The 17,286-nt window shown below is 38.5% G+C and overlaps 1 pseudogene; it reads left to right on the top strand.

The window, feature by feature from the left end:
* The first annotated feature begins 3,398 nt into the window (after nucleotides 1-3,398).
* Nucleotides 3,399-3,806, top strand: LOC113449566 (ribonuclease pseudogene; annotated as a pseudogene).
* Nucleotides 3,807-17,286: the final 13,480 nt, after the last annotated feature.

The following is a 17,286-nucleotide window of genomic DNA, read 5'->3' on the forward strand; positions in this document are numbered from 1 at the left end:
TCTTCTCAGGCATTGATATCTCTTTCAATTGTGGTTTTGGCAGTGATAAGGGAACATCATTGCTCAAATCCAGCTGTGAAATATGTTCATGCAGAAACATGCCCTCTTCCAGAATGTCATTGCATATGTGAACTTTTTTTCTCTTTTGAAATTAAGCTCTGTCCATGCTCACTTCCTCTTTTTCGGAGGGAGGACGGGGGCCACTTGCAGTTCTTTCCTGCTCCCTTCTCCCTAGTTGCATCTTGCAGCTTTTCATATAATTTTATATAATGATCTATATAATGGGCTTCTTGGGGCAGAAGGACAGAGGAAGACAGAAGGTTGAGAACCCATCTCTTCCACAAGATCTCATTCAGGCGAGTAAAAGGCCAGGGAAGGCTAAAATGAAGATATTATTTTCTTATGGAAGACATTTGGTTCATCACAGAACTGGGTTAGGCTGCTGAATATGTAGAAACTTTAAAAAAATCTTGGGTTACTAAGGTACTTCCTTTATAGAGCTTGTACTACAGTAAAGGAATGATACCACCTTTCTCATGGTCTCGACTTCACTCCCGCCAAGCTCATGAGTGAAATAGACTTAATACCTAATATTAAAGGAGTATTTCCCCCTTAATTCTAACTCTATCCAAAGATAGCCTCAGAGAATATAAGGCTATTTTGGGGACAGAAATCAGACGAATGGGGTGACTAGAAACAATAAAGAGGGAGTAAAGATTGAGTGAAGGTTCCCAAGAAATAGAAATAATTTTTGTCAGCCTTGCCTGGTAGGCCAGACAAGAAGCAATCCAGGAATACTAGCTCTAACTTTATTGTAAGTTTACTTTAAATGTACTTGCAAGCAGTGGTGGGATTCATTTTTTTTACTTCCAGTTCTGTGGGTGTGGCTTGATGGGCATGACAGGGGAAGGATACTGTAAAATCTCCAATCAGAGCTGGTATTTGCTGGTACTCAAAATTTCTGCTACCAGTTCACCAGTACTGGTCAGAACTTGCTGAATACCACCGCTGCTTGCAAGTCTGAAAGAACATCTCCCCTCTGTCACCTTTACAATCCAAGAAATTTTCTAAGACAGGGGTCACCAATCTTTTAGATCCCAGGGATCACCAAACTCATAATTTCAAATCCTGCAGACCAGAGACCCTGGAAAAATTGCAAGAAAAGTCTGCAGGAAAATTCCCTGCCCCATTTTCCTATCAATTGATCATCCTTTATTTGGGATCACAGGATACTGTCTCCAGCTCTGTTCTGAGAGAGAGAGAGAGAGAGAGAGAGAGAGACTCTTTTGGTTTCATGCAAGGAAAGCAGCAGAAGCAGCAGAAGTCTTTCTTTCTCTCCCCCAAACTCTGCCAAAAATGAGTTTTTGTGAGACTTGTGCTGGCACAGCCTCTTGAAGCAGGATGCCTTGCAGGGTCCCAAAGACCATTTCTGGCAGAGTTTGGGGGAGAGAAAGGAAAACTTTTGCTGCTTTCCTTGCGTGCAGCCAAAAGCAGAAGACATGGAAAGAAGCAGCCCGGTAGCCAGGCAAGGTGTGTGAGGTGAATGGGGCAAGTTCCCACTCTCTGCCCTTTCCCCCCCTCTCCTCACTACCTTATGTTGTTTGCAATGCAAGTGACGCAAGCCTTTGTTCCCACAGGCCATGTGGGTGGCGCAGCCTTGTGTTCCCATGCAGCCTGGATTAATTGCTTTGGGGAGTGTTTTGGGGGTGACATTTCTCTTCAGACCACCAAAATTTTGTCACGGACCACCAGTTGTCCCCCACCCATTGGTTGGCAACCACTGTTCTAAGAAGTTTATCTTGCCCCCATTCCTTTTGTTGACAGCTGCCATACCAGATTGTTGCCTAGTTTGTGGCTGTTTCTTCTATCTCCCAAAGTCATTGCCCACACCATTTCAATACTGCATTGTAGAGCAGGGGTGTCAAACTCAAGGCCCTGGGGCCAGATCCAGCACATGGAGTGCTTAGATCTGACCTGCAGGGCCACCCTGGAAGCAGCAAAGGACTGGCCCATCGTGTCTCTGCCAGTGAAAATGGTTTCATTGTCAGAGGGTTGTAGGAGGTCACCGTAGCCGAAAACATTTTAACTGGCAGAGCACTCAGACCCCCACAGGTGCCTCTGACATGAATGATGTCAAGCTGGCCATGGTTCCCCAAGGTGAAACACAACCCTAGGGCAGACCTCAATAAAATTGAGTTTGACTCCCCTGTAGTAGAGGCTTCTGCTAATTCAGGAATGTTCGAAGAGCCCTTCCATTCAACAGCAAGGGAAGTCAGTTCTGAATATGACAGCCTGGAAAACGTTCAGAGGCTTATTGTCCCAAAGATGCTTTTTCAAGAGGCAACTGAACTTTCTGCTTTCTTTTTGAAATCATTTCACTTCTCATCCAAGAAGCTTCTTCAGCTCTGTTGCATAGATAGATAAATGTGTATGGAGATTCTCAGTCATCTGGGTCATGGCTGACCAGTGCTTTGGATGAGAAGTGAAACATTTTCAAAGAAACAGTTGAAGAAGTTTCTTGGATGAGAAGCAAAATGTATTCAAATAAAAATCAGAAAATCCAGTGGCCTCTTGAGACCCCTTTGGGACAGTGGTGGTATTTAATTTTTTTTACTACTGGTTCTGTGGCAGTGGCTTGGTAGGCGTGGCAGGGGAAGGACACTATAAAATCTCCAGTCAGAGGTGGGATTTGCCAGTTCTCTGAACTACTCAAAATTTCCGCTACTGGTTTTCCGGAACTGGTCAGAACCTGCTGAATACCACCTCTGGTTTGGGACTATGACCTGGGTGACTGAAAATCTCCATAGACATTTACATGTCAGTGGCTTGTTTCCTTAGAAGTAGCCTTAGAAGTAGCCTTTCTTACAAATTCCTTGCATAAGATTTTGAAGCAAATGCCCTCCCTGCTTGACATTCCCCCGGAGTACTTGCAGGGATTTAAATGTCTATTTTCCTAAACATATATCTCTGAACTATACCCCACTCTGATGGGATTCAGTGGTGGGATTTAAATTTTTTTACTACCAGTTTTGGCCGTGGCTTGGTGGGTGTGGCATGGGAAGGATACTGTGAAATCTCCAGTCAGAGGTGGGATTTGCCGGTTCTCTGAACTACTCAAAATTTCCGTTACCAGTTCTCCAGAACTGGTCAGAACCTGCTGAATGCCACCTCTGACTGCGTTTGAAATATATTTCAAATGCCAAGGACTACTTGTCCATTTGAGGTGTCTTCTAGATATCAAATACTTTCCATATTGGCAAAAAATAGAAAGGTGCATTTCAGGGCTAGGTATTTTAATGGTTGTTGTCAAATTGAGATATTTACGCATCTTATTTCTTTCTTGTGTGGCAGAGCTGATCTTTCTGCTCAAGGGATTTGCCATTGGACTCTTCATAATCATGGCTGTGACCTTGATTTTGGACATCTACACTGTGGATTATAAAAGATTCCTGAGGGAGCACTATGATAGCCCCAAAAGCAAAGATGGAGATAGTTACTGCAATGAAATCATGCAAAAGCGTGGGTTGAGTGGTCCCAAATGCAAGATGATGAACACTTTCATCCATGATACGAAGAAAAAAATCATTGACGTATGCGGAAACCAAGGAGTACCTTTCAGAGGCAGATTGCGGCGTAGCAAGGCCCAGTTCCAGGTTACCACCTGTAAAACAACAGGATTTTTGGACAAACCCCCTTGTTATTACAGGGAAGATGCTTCATCCAGATATATTGTCATCGTTTGTAAGAATGGGTTGCCTGTGCACTATGAGGAAGGCAAAAACTACCGGTATTTCAAATTGATCTGAGTGCATCAGATAGTGTCTCCCTCAAGATGGCTGCTCTTCCATGGGAAAAATCTTATCTCGTGGCTCATTTCCTGAAGACATTTCATGACCTGTACACCATTGCTACCATTGTAATCTATCTAGATATTTGCTCTGCTTTTACTTTGTCTCTTTACCTTTCAATCAGGAAGAAACCAACATTCTGAATATGCTAAATTTTGTACAAGCCAACAATAGTTCCTATATCAAATGCTTTTAAAAGAATGAATAAAAATTTGCATTGTATCTCTGTTTTTTGTGTAGCTTCATTTCATTTTAATTAATTTTGCTTTTCCCAAGGGGGGGATGATCAGATTCATCCTGTATTAAGCTGGCAAAATTTTCTGCTCTTATTAAATAGTTCTTGATTCATTCTTTCTGAACACATGTCAGGGTCTTGTTTGTGATAGCCACCAAATTTTATTCTTTTTCTTTAAAACACAAATGGCTCTTCTGAAACAACACAGCAGCCTGATGTAGCTCTAGATTCTTTATTTGGAAGGGATGCAAAACCAACCATCAGAAGGAAAATGTGTAGTACAGGTAAAATGCTTTAGCTGTATTCACATAAGCCCTGATGAGCTAGTGTCAAGCAATCCTAGATCTAGTGGCTATCTTAGAAGGTTACTCAAAATGTCTATTTTTATTTCATTGTTTTAACCCAATGAAGGGGCTCATTGGTTACAACAATAAAATGGCCAGACTATTTTAAAAAAAAGAGGTGGGGGGAGAGCTCTCATAATGGAGAAACATTCTGAAAGAGAGTATACCCAAAGTATACTCAAAGAGTAGAGTGCCTCTGAATAAAGGCTCCTTCTGTAAATGTGCTCACTTGTACACATCTGAAGAGTTGACAAGGATAAAGATGCAATTTCCAGCATGGTTCTTACATTAAAAAGAAATATAGCTAATCTGCACTTCTATATTTGTGTGGAACGAATCACATCTCTAGATTCATACGTGTTTTTAAAGATGCAAATTCTCAAGTGGAATTTTACAAAAAGAAAAACAGTGTAAGTACCATGTGAGAGGGGCATGTGCAGAACTGTCATGGTCATACACCACTCAGTATCAAGGATGCAGCTATACTGGTGGTCAACAGTATCAGGTATCTGGGGGTGCAGACAACCAACAATCCAGAGGTGGGCTGCACTTACGTTACCAACCAGTTCATTGGTTGTGAGTGCCTTTGTGTTCAGCCCCTTTGGACTGAATTAGAGCTTTGAATATGCATCTAATCAACTCAGATGGCTCTGGTGAGTACAGCAGGGGTGGCACAGGATAGGTGAGGGGAACAAGCCAAATATAGTTAAACAAGTTAAATATAGAAAGTATAGTGCAGAGGTGATTGGGCGGGTCCAACCAGTGATCACAACTGTGGGTTCACCCAAACCCATTGTCAACTAAAAATCAACTAAAGATATTCCTTTGGTCTTTTTAGCTGCCAGAAAAAGGGAGTGGGGGAAAACAAGGCATTCTTGAAAAACCTAGATAATCACCTTGGCAGCCCAAAGTTGTCGGAGCATAAAAAGGTTATTGGAGAGCATGATGCATGACTCTTGGAGATGGATGTGTCCTATTGGAGAAGTCACATCCAGGGGGTGGGGGCAAGGCCAGGGTCAAGGGGGAAATGTATTATATGATTTAGCATTGGCTGCACCCAGCCACATGCCAACATGGCACTTTCTAATAAACCAATTTACTTTTTCTAAGAAGCAGCTAGAGACTTGCTTTGAATGAGCTCTGACACCCGTGTGACCATTCAGCAGCCCACCACTGTAACACTCTGAAGTGGTCTTTCCACACATCCTTAGTGAAGCATGCAAACCAGTGTCTGCATTTCCTGTGTCAGATGAGGAGAGCAAATCTTTCCCTTTCTGTCCTGGCCACTTCTTACAGAGGCACAGTTGAGAGCATTTTAACACACTGCATCACTGTTTGGTTTTGGTGGCTGTTAGGAATTGATAGTCACCTAATAGTTGGATTGGAAATATATGAACCAGAATAGACTTTTAATCCTGTCTCTTTAAGGGAATGATGTAATTGTAATTGAGTGTGGTTTCTCAGTTGGCCATAAGATGGAGCCAGAAACCTGGGTTGTTCTGTTCTGTTGTTGCTAGATGTTCTGATGTTCCATGTTGATTGGTTTGCATTTTTCCCTATTGACTGTTGCTGATCGTTGTTCCTCTTGGATTGCTGTAAGTCTGTTACTGAACTGTTTATGATATTGGACTTTGTTATTTGGATTATCCCTGGACTGAACACTGACTGCTTTAACTGTGAATGATTTGGACTGTTTGTTGGACTTTGCTTAACCGTTTACCGGAAGTAAAACCTACATTTTACTATTCAGTGTATCTGTGTGCTGGTCGTGTGTTATTCAACATCACTCTCACTACGTCTCCCTGTGTGCACTCATTCTCCTAATGGGGAATTACCTCAACACTGGTTATGGGCCAAGGCCATACCAGGCTCAGATAACTGAGAGTTAGTGTGAATACACAGTATCATATACAGACAGCTGTTTACTGTTTAATTGTGGGTTACGATCCTGGTAAAGATGGCACAAGACCCATCAACAAGTCTATCACTGATAACCCAGTTGGATGGAACAAACTATGTTTCCTGGTCTATGAAGTACAGTCTACTTCTGCGTAGAGAATGGTTATGGAATATAGTTCAAGATCCACTGGATGTAAATGCTTGGGATCCAGATAATGAGGATGATGCCAAGAAGTTAGCTGACTTTAAATGGAACAACGAACAATCTCTTTGTATAATTGGACTAACACTGAGTGACCAGCAGCTAGTCCATACTCATGGAGAAGAGTCTGCTGCTAGGTGTTGGGAGAATTTGAAGATGATTTATGATCGTGAGAGCGTAGATGCACACATACATCTTACACGTAAGCTGTTTAGAGCACGTCTTCTGAAAGGTGGAGATACGTTAGCTCATTTGAACTTCATGAAAATAACTTTTCAAGAGCTACATGAAAAGGAACTGATATTTTCAGAGCTGCATCAGGTTTACATCATTCTTTCCACTTTGGATGAAAGTTATGATGATTACGTATCTTCACTGGAAGTCCTGCCTGGAGATAAACTGACATGGACTGACATAACCGGAAGATTGTTGGAAGAGGCAAGAAGACGGCTGGATAGGGACCAACTGAGGAAGAAACAACCACAAGAAAAAGATTTGTGTTCAACTGCCTATACTTTTAGGAAATGTTATTCTTGTGGGGGTAGGGGACATATAGCTAGATTCTGTAAGAAGGGAAAACGACAGAATACTAGTAATCACCAGAATGATTAAGAATGTTAATTTAGCTATGTCTACCAATTCAACTGTAAACCATGATTTGTGGGTAGTTGATAGTAGAGCATTGCAGTGCATTACTAGAAATAGAGAGAGGTTTGTAAAGATGTCCACAAGTAAGCAACATGTATCATTGGTGAATGGATGGAAGATGAAAGCATTTGGTGAAGGTACTGCATATTGTTTATGTGTAAATGAGCATTTAACTATATTGTATGTACCTAAACTGAAATTTAATTTGTTATCAGTAAGGGCTTTAGTTATATTGGTTATGTAGTAACCTTTAGGGGAGATAATTGTATAATTGAGAAAGAGGGTAAAAGTGTTACTGCTACTTTAAAGAATGATTTATATGTGATACATGATGACCTGTTGCAGATGGCTAACTCAGTTTATAACAATGTTAAGCCACATGATGAATGTATACATTTACTGCATAGATGTCTGGGGCACATTAATTTCAAAATGCTCAAACAAACTGTTGAATTGTCAGAGGGAGTAAAATTAAAACCCTGTAGCAAGTACTTAAACTGCAATGCCTGTAACCAGGTGAAAAGCAAGGTTACTCCAGCTAACAGACTGAATGGGTTTAAGACCAAAGAACTTTTAGAGGTTGTGTTTGCTGATATAATTGGTCCTAAGAAACCCAGTTTGGGAGGTGTCTGCTTTGTTTTGAGTATAATGGACCATCAGTCATGATACAGTTTCTGCTATCTCATGAAAAACAAAACAGAAACATTCCAACATTTCTTTAATTGGCTAAGGTTTGCTGAGAGAAAAATGAGGATAAAGTAATTACTTTAGTTACTGATAATGGGACTGAATTTATTAACAATAGATTCCAAACTATGTTAAAATTGGCTGGTGTCAAGCATAAACGTTCTGCACCTTACAGACCACAACATAACTTGTTTGTAGAACAAAGAGGACAAATGTTAGAAGCTATGGCTCACACTATGTTATCTGATTCAGGTTTGCCTGAAACACAGTGGGGTGAGGCCATAATGTATAGTAACCATGTAGTGAACAATGTAGTGAACACAACAACTGGAGAATTGCCATTCACCCGTTGGCATGGCAGAACGCCAAATTTAAGCTATCTACACATTTAGAGTTCCAGCATGGGTGCATATTCCCTCACAAGTTATTTTTCATAGGTTACGAGGCCAACCATAGATCATTTAGATTTTGGGATCAAGGCACAGCTAATATTTACTGCAGCACTAGTGGTAAATTTCTTGAGCACGTTGGGTGGCATAAACTGGAACAGGAATCCAACAATGATGTTATTATTGACACTCAAGTAGTCGCTAATGATGAAATAGTTAAACCATCAATAGCCATTAAAGAGGAAGAACAGGAACAGGATGAGGAAGAAGAACAGGCACAAGAGGAAGTAGAAGAAGAGGAGCAGGTGGAACAGGAGAGTCCACCAGTAAGCCCTGTATTACCAAGACGTTCAACCTGAATAACACGACCACCTGATAGATATCAGGCTAGTGTTGTATGCCAAGTGAATACAGTTCCTGGTAATATAATGAACTGAAACTGTATCCTGCTAAGGATCAGGCTGCTTGGCAGGAAGCAATGTATAAGGAACTGAAATCCTTACAAAGGTTGGAGGTATACGAAAATGGCAGGTTACCACCAGGTAAACATACTATAGAGTGTAAGTGGATTAATAAACTTAAGACAGGTGTGGATGGGACTGTTACCCATAAAGCCAGGTTAGTAGCACAAGGGTTCAATCAGACAGCAAACGACTACGATGAGGTGTATGCATCTAGTCTGAAGGCTACTACATTACAAGCAGCATTAGTGTGGGTAGCTAAAGAGAAATACATTATAAATCATTTAGATGTAGAGAGAGCATATCTGCATGCACCGTTGCAACACGTTATATATTTAAAGAAACCTTTAGGTATCAAAAATGATAATATAACTGATGCTGGAGATTGAAAAAGAGTCTTTATGGCTTGAAGCAATCAGGATATGAGTGGAACCAGTGTATAGTTAAGGAATTAAATAAGGTAGGTTTGTAGCTGGCATGGCTGATCCATGTTTGTTCAAAAGGGAAAGTGATGGTGTAATTTCATTGTTGCTATTGTTCACTGATGAGATAGTATTAATCACCAAAACTGAGCAAGAAGCTACTGAGATTATTTCACTTTTAGAAAAGAAATTTAAAATAAAACAGTTAGGAGAAATTAAACAAAATCTTGGTTTAAAAATAGATAAAACTGAGGGAGGATACAAAATCTCACAGGCAGGTAAAATTAACCAATTACTAAAGAATTTTAAAATGGAACTTTATAAATCGGCTAAAACACCGATGAGCCAGGAATTTAGCCATAGTAATGTACAAAGTCCTGTTTTTGATAAAGATCAGTCCTTGATTGGTAGCTTATCTTATCTCAGTAATTGATCAAGGCCAGATATAGCATTCAGTGCTAATTAATTAGCTAGGTTTAATGCTGAGCCAACTGAAAGGCACTGGCAAGCTGCTAAACATATGTTAAGACATCTGAAACAAACGATGCATTATGCATTATATTTGGAGCCTAAGGATGAACTAAATCTAACTGCATATGCATATCTAACTGCGATGCAAGTTTTGCTACAGACGTAAATACATGTAAATCTACATCAGGTACTGTAGTATTATTAAGAAAGGTATTGATTGGATGGAGGTCTATTCGACAGAAACATCTAAGTTTATCAACAATGGATGCTGAATTCTCCTGTTTGTCTCTATTATGTGCAGATTTAGTTTATTATAAGCAACTATTGCTTGATATGGGAATTGATGTAACAGGTTCTATTGTTGTTTATGAAGACAACCAATCAGCAATACAATGGCTTCCAATCTTGCTGTAAAGACAAGATCAAAACACACGGATCTAAGATATTTAAATGTAAGACAATGTGTACAAAGTAAAATGATTAAACTGGAGTAATGCATGTCAGAAAATAACATTGCAGATCATTTTACAAAAGCCCAAGGCTCTATAAAGCATAAGGCTTGCTGTGAAAGATATGGACTTAAACTGTAAGGTGTTATATATTGTCCTACCCAAAGGGGAGAATGTTAGGAATTGATAGTCACCTAACAGTTGGGTTGGAAATATATAAACCAGAATAGACATTTAATCCTGTCTCTTTAAGGGAATGAGGTAATTGTAATTGGGTGTGGTTCCTCAATTGGCCATAAGATGGAGCCAGAAACCTGGGTTGTTCTGTTCTGTTGTTGCTAGATGATCTGATGTTCCATGTTGGTTGGTTTGCATTTTTCCCTATTGACTGTTGCTGATCGTTGTTCCTCTTGGATTGCTGTAAGTCTGTTACTGAACTGTTTATGATATTGGACTTTGTTATTTGGATTATCCCTGGACTGAACACTGACTGCTTTAACTGTGAATGACTTGGACTGTTTGTTGGACTTTGCTTAACCATTTACTGGAAGTAAAACCTACATTTTATTATCCAGTGTATCTGTGTGCTGGTCATGTGTTATTCAACATCACTCTCACTACGTCTCCCTGTGTGCACTCATTCTCCTAACGGGGAATTACCTCAACAGTGGCAGCAGTGCCTCCAATAGAAAGTCCCTACAGAGAGTGGTAAGGGCAGCCGAGAAGATTATAGGAAGCCGGCTTCCCATTATACAGCATACTGCTTTTAAGCACTATGTGCATAGAATTCAAAGCATTGTTAGAGACCCCACACACCCACTTTATGGTCTGTTTTTGCTGCTCCCTTCTGGGAGGAAGTTTCGAAGTTTTTCTAGCAGGACTACCTGATTCTGTAATGGTTTGTTTCCTATGCCATCCATCTGGTAGACTCACAAGATTTGTTTTTCTCACCATGTAGACATCCATACATCCAAACTAGACTGTTGTTTCTCTGTATCATATAATATATGTGGATATATGCATACTTTTGTATTTATTTAGTCATGTTTATGTAATTTATATTGAAAGTAGAAACCCTTTGAGAACTGTAGGCAATGAAATTTCATTTTAATGCATGCCAATTATTATATGTTCAAACTGACAATAAAGCTTTTCCAAGTCTAAGTGTAGTATATGGAGGACTTTAACGATAGATGACATTTCTGTAGTCTATCACAAGCTAGAACAGAGTTTTTTGAAGTTGGCAACATTAAGACATGTTAAGACTTCAATTCCAGAATTCTTCAACCAGCATCTTATTAATGATACTGTATACATAATGAGATGCATACTATTATATAATGATCATAATGGCAGGCCTTCTTCCTTCACAAGCTCTAATGATGTAGTGAGATTAAACTGTCTTTAGATACAAGGCCATTGGAATGAAAATAAAATTACAGATGTTGACCCAAAGGAAAATACATTGCACAACATTGTATAGTATATTTCCTGCACTGTACACATTGATATTAAATTGTTATGAATAAGTTTTTCTGGTTTTCTTCCTTGTAGAACTATTTCCATGCCTTTTTCTTTTAACAAAATTCCCTTTCATATGAAATTCCCCTTGAAATCCCCCTTCTTTAAGAACACTTACAAACTAGAACTGTAATTCCTTATACAGAAATATACATTTTCTTAAAAATTCTTTGTTCATATTGGAAACATTAATTTATTCTGGAAAGGTTCATTGTCCTGACTAAGACTTCAGTTTTGATAGGTTTATAAAGGGATTGTGTAATGTGTATGGGCATGCTTGTTTTCCTGATATCAGATGGGATCCCTTCCAGCATAGATGTACTTTGTGGCATCTCTGAATTTGCTAATTCCTCTTTTAAAATTCAGATATAAATTAGAATAGCTTGAACATGTTCTGTTCAAACCAGCTATCATTATGTAGGATCCACATGGTCCAAGCTATAGTTTTTATAGTACATTGTCAAACTATTGTTTTCATAAGCCAGATGTGGCCGATTCCCTAAAAGAATGCAATGAATAGAATTCTTTATTGGACAAGTGTGATTGGACACACAAGGAATTTGTCTTGGTACATATGCTCTCAGTGTACATAAAAGAAAAGATACATTCATCAAGAGTCAAGAATCATAAGGTACATCATGTAATAATACCCTGTTTCTCCAACAATACGGCCTCCCCAATAGGAAGTTCCAGCATGTTTTATAGGCATGAAATGAAATTAAGCCCCTCCCCCCAAATTAAGGCCTATATTAAAACATGGGAAATGGGGGGGGAATGGGGGGGGGCTTGCTGTTAGGAAGTACTTTTGTTGCACACCCGGATATGGTGCTGCCTGCATTGACCCTGATATGAAGTGCCCCACCAACGGCGAGGTCAACATCCAAGCCGTCGCTGCCCACCTGCCTGAAGATGCAGGGGGGGCGGAATTAAGTCACCCCCCAAAAGACGGCCTAGCCATTTTTTCAGGGCTCAAAAAAAAAAAAAAAAGAGCCTGACTTCCGACTTGTGGTTCTTCAGTGCAGGCAGGATTCCGTGGCTCTGCACGGTTTCTGCCTGTGTTCACTGCCTGAGTGCCTCGAGCCATTTGGCTTCGGGGCTAAGCCACCTTTGTGGAAGGTGGTGAAGACTGGGGGGTTCTGGCAGGGACAAGAGACATTGCATCTCTCTTCCCTAGCTGGCTAAATCTCCCTCTCCGACGGCAACTGAACGGCGATCTTTTATGGCCGCCATTTAGAAGAGCCCAGCCGGGGAAAGAAATGTGCTGGAGGGGTTTGTGAAGAAATGAAATTGATTTTGCTGACCGGGACAAAGGAACAATGAAAGTATCCTGGTATTTAACACCTACTAAAGACACATTGTTCCCAGACTGAGTAAGCAGCGAATGGATATCAAAGGGAAAACTTTTTTTCTTTTCACTCTCCTTCCAAACGGAACAGCTTTGAGAGAAATCGGAAACCCGCATTGAAGGTATGCTAAATGCTAAAGACTGTGCTAATGCCAAAGGGATATGGATTTCTAAATATTTAAAGAAAATTTTTTCTTCTGCTGTGAGTGGGAAGGGAGAGGAAAAAAAAATTTGAAATTGAAAATAAGGAGCAGACTGCCTAGAATTTTAAAGAGCCATTTGAACATTAATAAGACTTCAAAAGACATATTATAATTGGAATTTTGTGATTTAATAGCAACCCCAGAAAAAGAAATGGAAGAAGGGAAAAAGTGCTAAATGAAATAGTTTATCTGGATTGTTTGGTGACTTTGTATCTTTTGGGAAACTTTTTTTTCTTTGTTTAAAAACACTCGGGTGGTTGTTTTGGGAAAAAATTTTCCTCTTCATAATGGCACCACTTTTGGATGAATTTAAAACTGAATATCTAAAATATAAAAAGGAAGAACAAGACTGGAAAGATACCTTGGACATTCTTTTTTCAATCTCTAGAAATGGCGGTGCATTCCTATGGAGAATTGATTGCGCAGCAGGATAATTGGGACAAAGAAGGAACCATTTTTGATGAACATGTGACCCTATTGGTGGAGAAGAAGGAGGAAGAGGAAAAGGAAAAAGGGATTTTAAAACTTAAAAAAACAACCAAAAAAGATAAAAATGAGTTGAAGGGTGGATATAAGATTAGGAAAAAACAGGAAGGGGGAAAGCACAAGAAGGAAAGGGAGGTGGAAAGACAAAGGGGTGAACAGGGTAAGGAAAAGAAGAAGCAAGGGAGAAAGGAGGGGGTGAGAAGTCTCAATGATGGGAAGCAAGATTTGAAGAAACAAAATTTATTTATAGACAATGGGTAAATTTAATTGAAAAAGGGATTCTGTAAGGTACATAAGATTGTGTTATTATAGGCATTTATAGAATAAAATGTTCAAGATATAAATATATAAATAAGTATTAATAGGTACGATTAAAAATTTTCTTTCTCTCTTTATATAATATATTATGTGACTTTAGGATGTGCTAAACAGAATCCCAATACAAGTTATGTGTGATATTAAGTATTATTAGGTTAGGGGAAAGAGTTAAAGGCGTCATACTCTAATTAGTGTACAGGAGAGGTTTTGTTTAAAGAGAAAAAATGAATGGATAGTTGAGAACAGACAAAGAATGTTAAGTATTATGACTTGAACTGAGATGAGTAGAATAAAATTAAGAGAGTTAAAAAAAGGAAGAAGCTATATAGAAAATGGAAAACGGTAATAAGATATGGAATGATATATAAAAGGAACATGATTTTTGAAGAGGTGTCTGTATGATGAGTTTTAACCCGGGATCAAGCAACTTTCAGAAAAGATGTTTATATTTTTATGTTTTATGTCTTGTTTGTTTGTTTGTTTTTTATTGGAAGAGAATAATGAAAATGTATAAGACAGATGGATATAAAAAATGTATACAATCTAAAGTTAAAGAGATATAATTTGAATAAATAGAAGGAAAAGAAGTAAGAAAGAAAAGTTTGGGATAAGATATGAAGATGAACAGATAAGGTAAATATATATATCAAATTGTGCTTGTTTGGAAATGTGATAACTTGGAATAATTCTGTCTTTAAATAAGTTGTTGTATTGGCTTTTTAAGAAAAAAAAATCCTATGTCATTATATTTTATGTTTTGTCTGTCTGTGTATTGTTTTGGAAAATCAATAAAATTTGTTCAAAAAAAAAAAAGACCCAGCCTTATTATATGAGAAACACGGTAGTCATAGGATACAATAAACAATCGAATCATATTAGGAAACAGTCAATAAAATCATTAGGAGACAAGCAACCAGGTTACAGTCATACAGTCACAAGTGAGAGGGGATGGATAATAGAAATGATGAGAGGATTAATAGTAATAATAATAGAGACTTAGTAAATAATTTGACAGTGTTGAGATAATTATTTGTTTAGCAGAGTGATGGCATTTGGGAAAAACTGTCCTTGTGTCTAGTTGTTCTCTATAGTATTGTTTTGAGGGAAGGAGTTGAAACAGTTTGTGTCCGGATGTGAGGGATCTGTAAATATTTTCACAGCCCACTTTTTGACTCATGCAGTATACAGGTCGTCAGTGGAAGGCAGGTTGGTAGTAATTGGGTTTTTTTTTTTTGCAGTCCTAATTACTCTCTGAAGTCTGTGTCTGTCTTGTTGGGTTGCAGAACCAAAATTCTAGAGAAAATTAGGAGAAATGATCAAGTAAAGCAAATCAGTTCCCCAACCACCAATTTATTCTAGCCACTGTTACTACAGTTTGTGAAAAGGGCAGCAAATTCAAGAGAAAAATTCATTTACTCCTAGAAGGCCATTGACTTAAGCTGCAATAAAATAGACATCTGGAATTGATTTAAGCTGCAATAAAATAGACATCTGGAATTTTCTATTTTTTAAAAAAACAAACAAACAACAACAACTAATCTGCTTTAACTATTTCATTTTAGTTAAGGATGCTGGTTACTGAGATAATATTTGTAAATATTTCTTACACTATTATTCTTGACTGACAGTCCTAACACAATAAAATGAAATTCATTAAGTAAAGAGGAAAATGAATCCTTTTGAATGCCGTAAGAACTGGCGAACCTGACACAAAAATCAAATATCTTTGGTTGGCTTTTAAAAAGATGTCTCCAGAACCTCATCTTCTATTTCAACCCACTTATATCAAGTTCCTCAAAACTCTATTAATTATCCCTATTTTCTGTTTGATAAGTGGTGATGGTGATTGGTGAAACTCCAGAAATGCTCTTTTTATGTAATACCACCAACATTATGGAAGTTTCTTTTCCTTGAAATCAGATTGGTCTCTATTTCATTATTTCAGGAAAATACTAAACAGAGATCTACTAAAGAAGGTTTTTGATATACTGTTGGTATATACCAGCATCTCAGTTTATCTGCTTGCTTTTCGAACAGTTATGTACAGGTAGTCCTTGACTAAAAACAGTTCATTTAGTGACTGTTCAAAGTTACATCACTGAAAAAAGTGATTTATGATCATTTTTCACACCTACAATCAGTGCAGCATCCTATGATACATGAAATGGTTTAGGCTGTGACTATTTTATTATTGTGACAATGAATCTCTTCATTGTGTTGGGTTAAAAAATAGATTAAAGACAAACATCGCTGGTCTAATTGAGATAGTCTAAGCCAATATTTATCAGCCCTGATGACTTTAAGATGTTTAGATTTCAACTCCCATAATCCGAAACCCTTCACCTGACACCATACAGGTGAAAGAAAGAAAGAAAGAAAGAAAGAAAGAAAGAAAGAAAGAAAGAAAGAAAGAAAGAAAGAAAGAAAGAAAGAAAGAAAGAAAGAAAGAAAGAGGTCCAGATGATTAGATCTCCTCCACTTTTGTTTGCAATGATTATCAGTCCTTGTGAAAGCTGAATGTCCTTCTAAGATACAACTATATCTAGGATTGCCTGACACTGGTTCACCAGAGCTTGTATGAATACAACTAAAGCTTGTTAATTGTAGTACACTTTTCTGATGGCTGGCTTTGCATCCCTTCAACTGAAGGATCTATGAGTACATCAGGCTGTGTATTGTTTCTGAAGAGTTATTTGCATTTAGAAGAAAAATACTAATACTTGGGGGTCCCAAAGGTGCTATTTCAAGAAGCAACTGAATCTTGTGTTTTTTCTTGGAAGAAATTTCATTTTTCACCCAAGGAGCTTCTTTAGGTCTGGATGACTGATAATCTCCATAGGCATAGGTTCATAGAAACTACTGTTGTATATGTAATGTTGTTATGTTTTTAATTGTAAATTCAATAAAATTTATTCAAAAAAAAGAAAGAAACTGAACAAGGAGAGATTTAACCTGGAAATAAGGAGAAACAGACAAATCAACTAATGGAACATCTTGCTCTTGGAAGTTGTGGGAGTGCCATCATTTGAGATTTTCAAGAATAGATTGGACTGCCATTTGTCAAAAATGGTGTAGGGTCTCCCACTTGGGTGGGTGGGTTGAACTAGATGACATACAAGGTCCCTTCCAACTCTGATTATCTGTTATTTGTTATCTGTTAGCTCCATTCTCCTGTGCAGGGCAACAAAAGAAGAACCAGCCAATCAGCTGGGACTTGGGAGGCAGAGAATAGATGGGGTGGGGACAGTGAGAAGTGGTATTCTCTGAACTACTCAATATTTCTCCTACTGGTTCTCCAGGACTGGTAAGAACCTGCTAAATACCACCTCTGGCCCTTATGTGTTCAGAAAGAATCAAG

Source organism: Pseudonaja textilis, chromosome Z (genome assembly GCF_049901715.1).
Source record: "Pseudonaja textilis isolate UNSWEBS1 chromosome Z, rPseTex1.2, whole genome shotgun sequence".
Classification (NCBI taxonomy): Eukaryota; Metazoa; Chordata; class Lepidosauria; order Squamata; family Elapidae; genus Pseudonaja; species Pseudonaja textilis.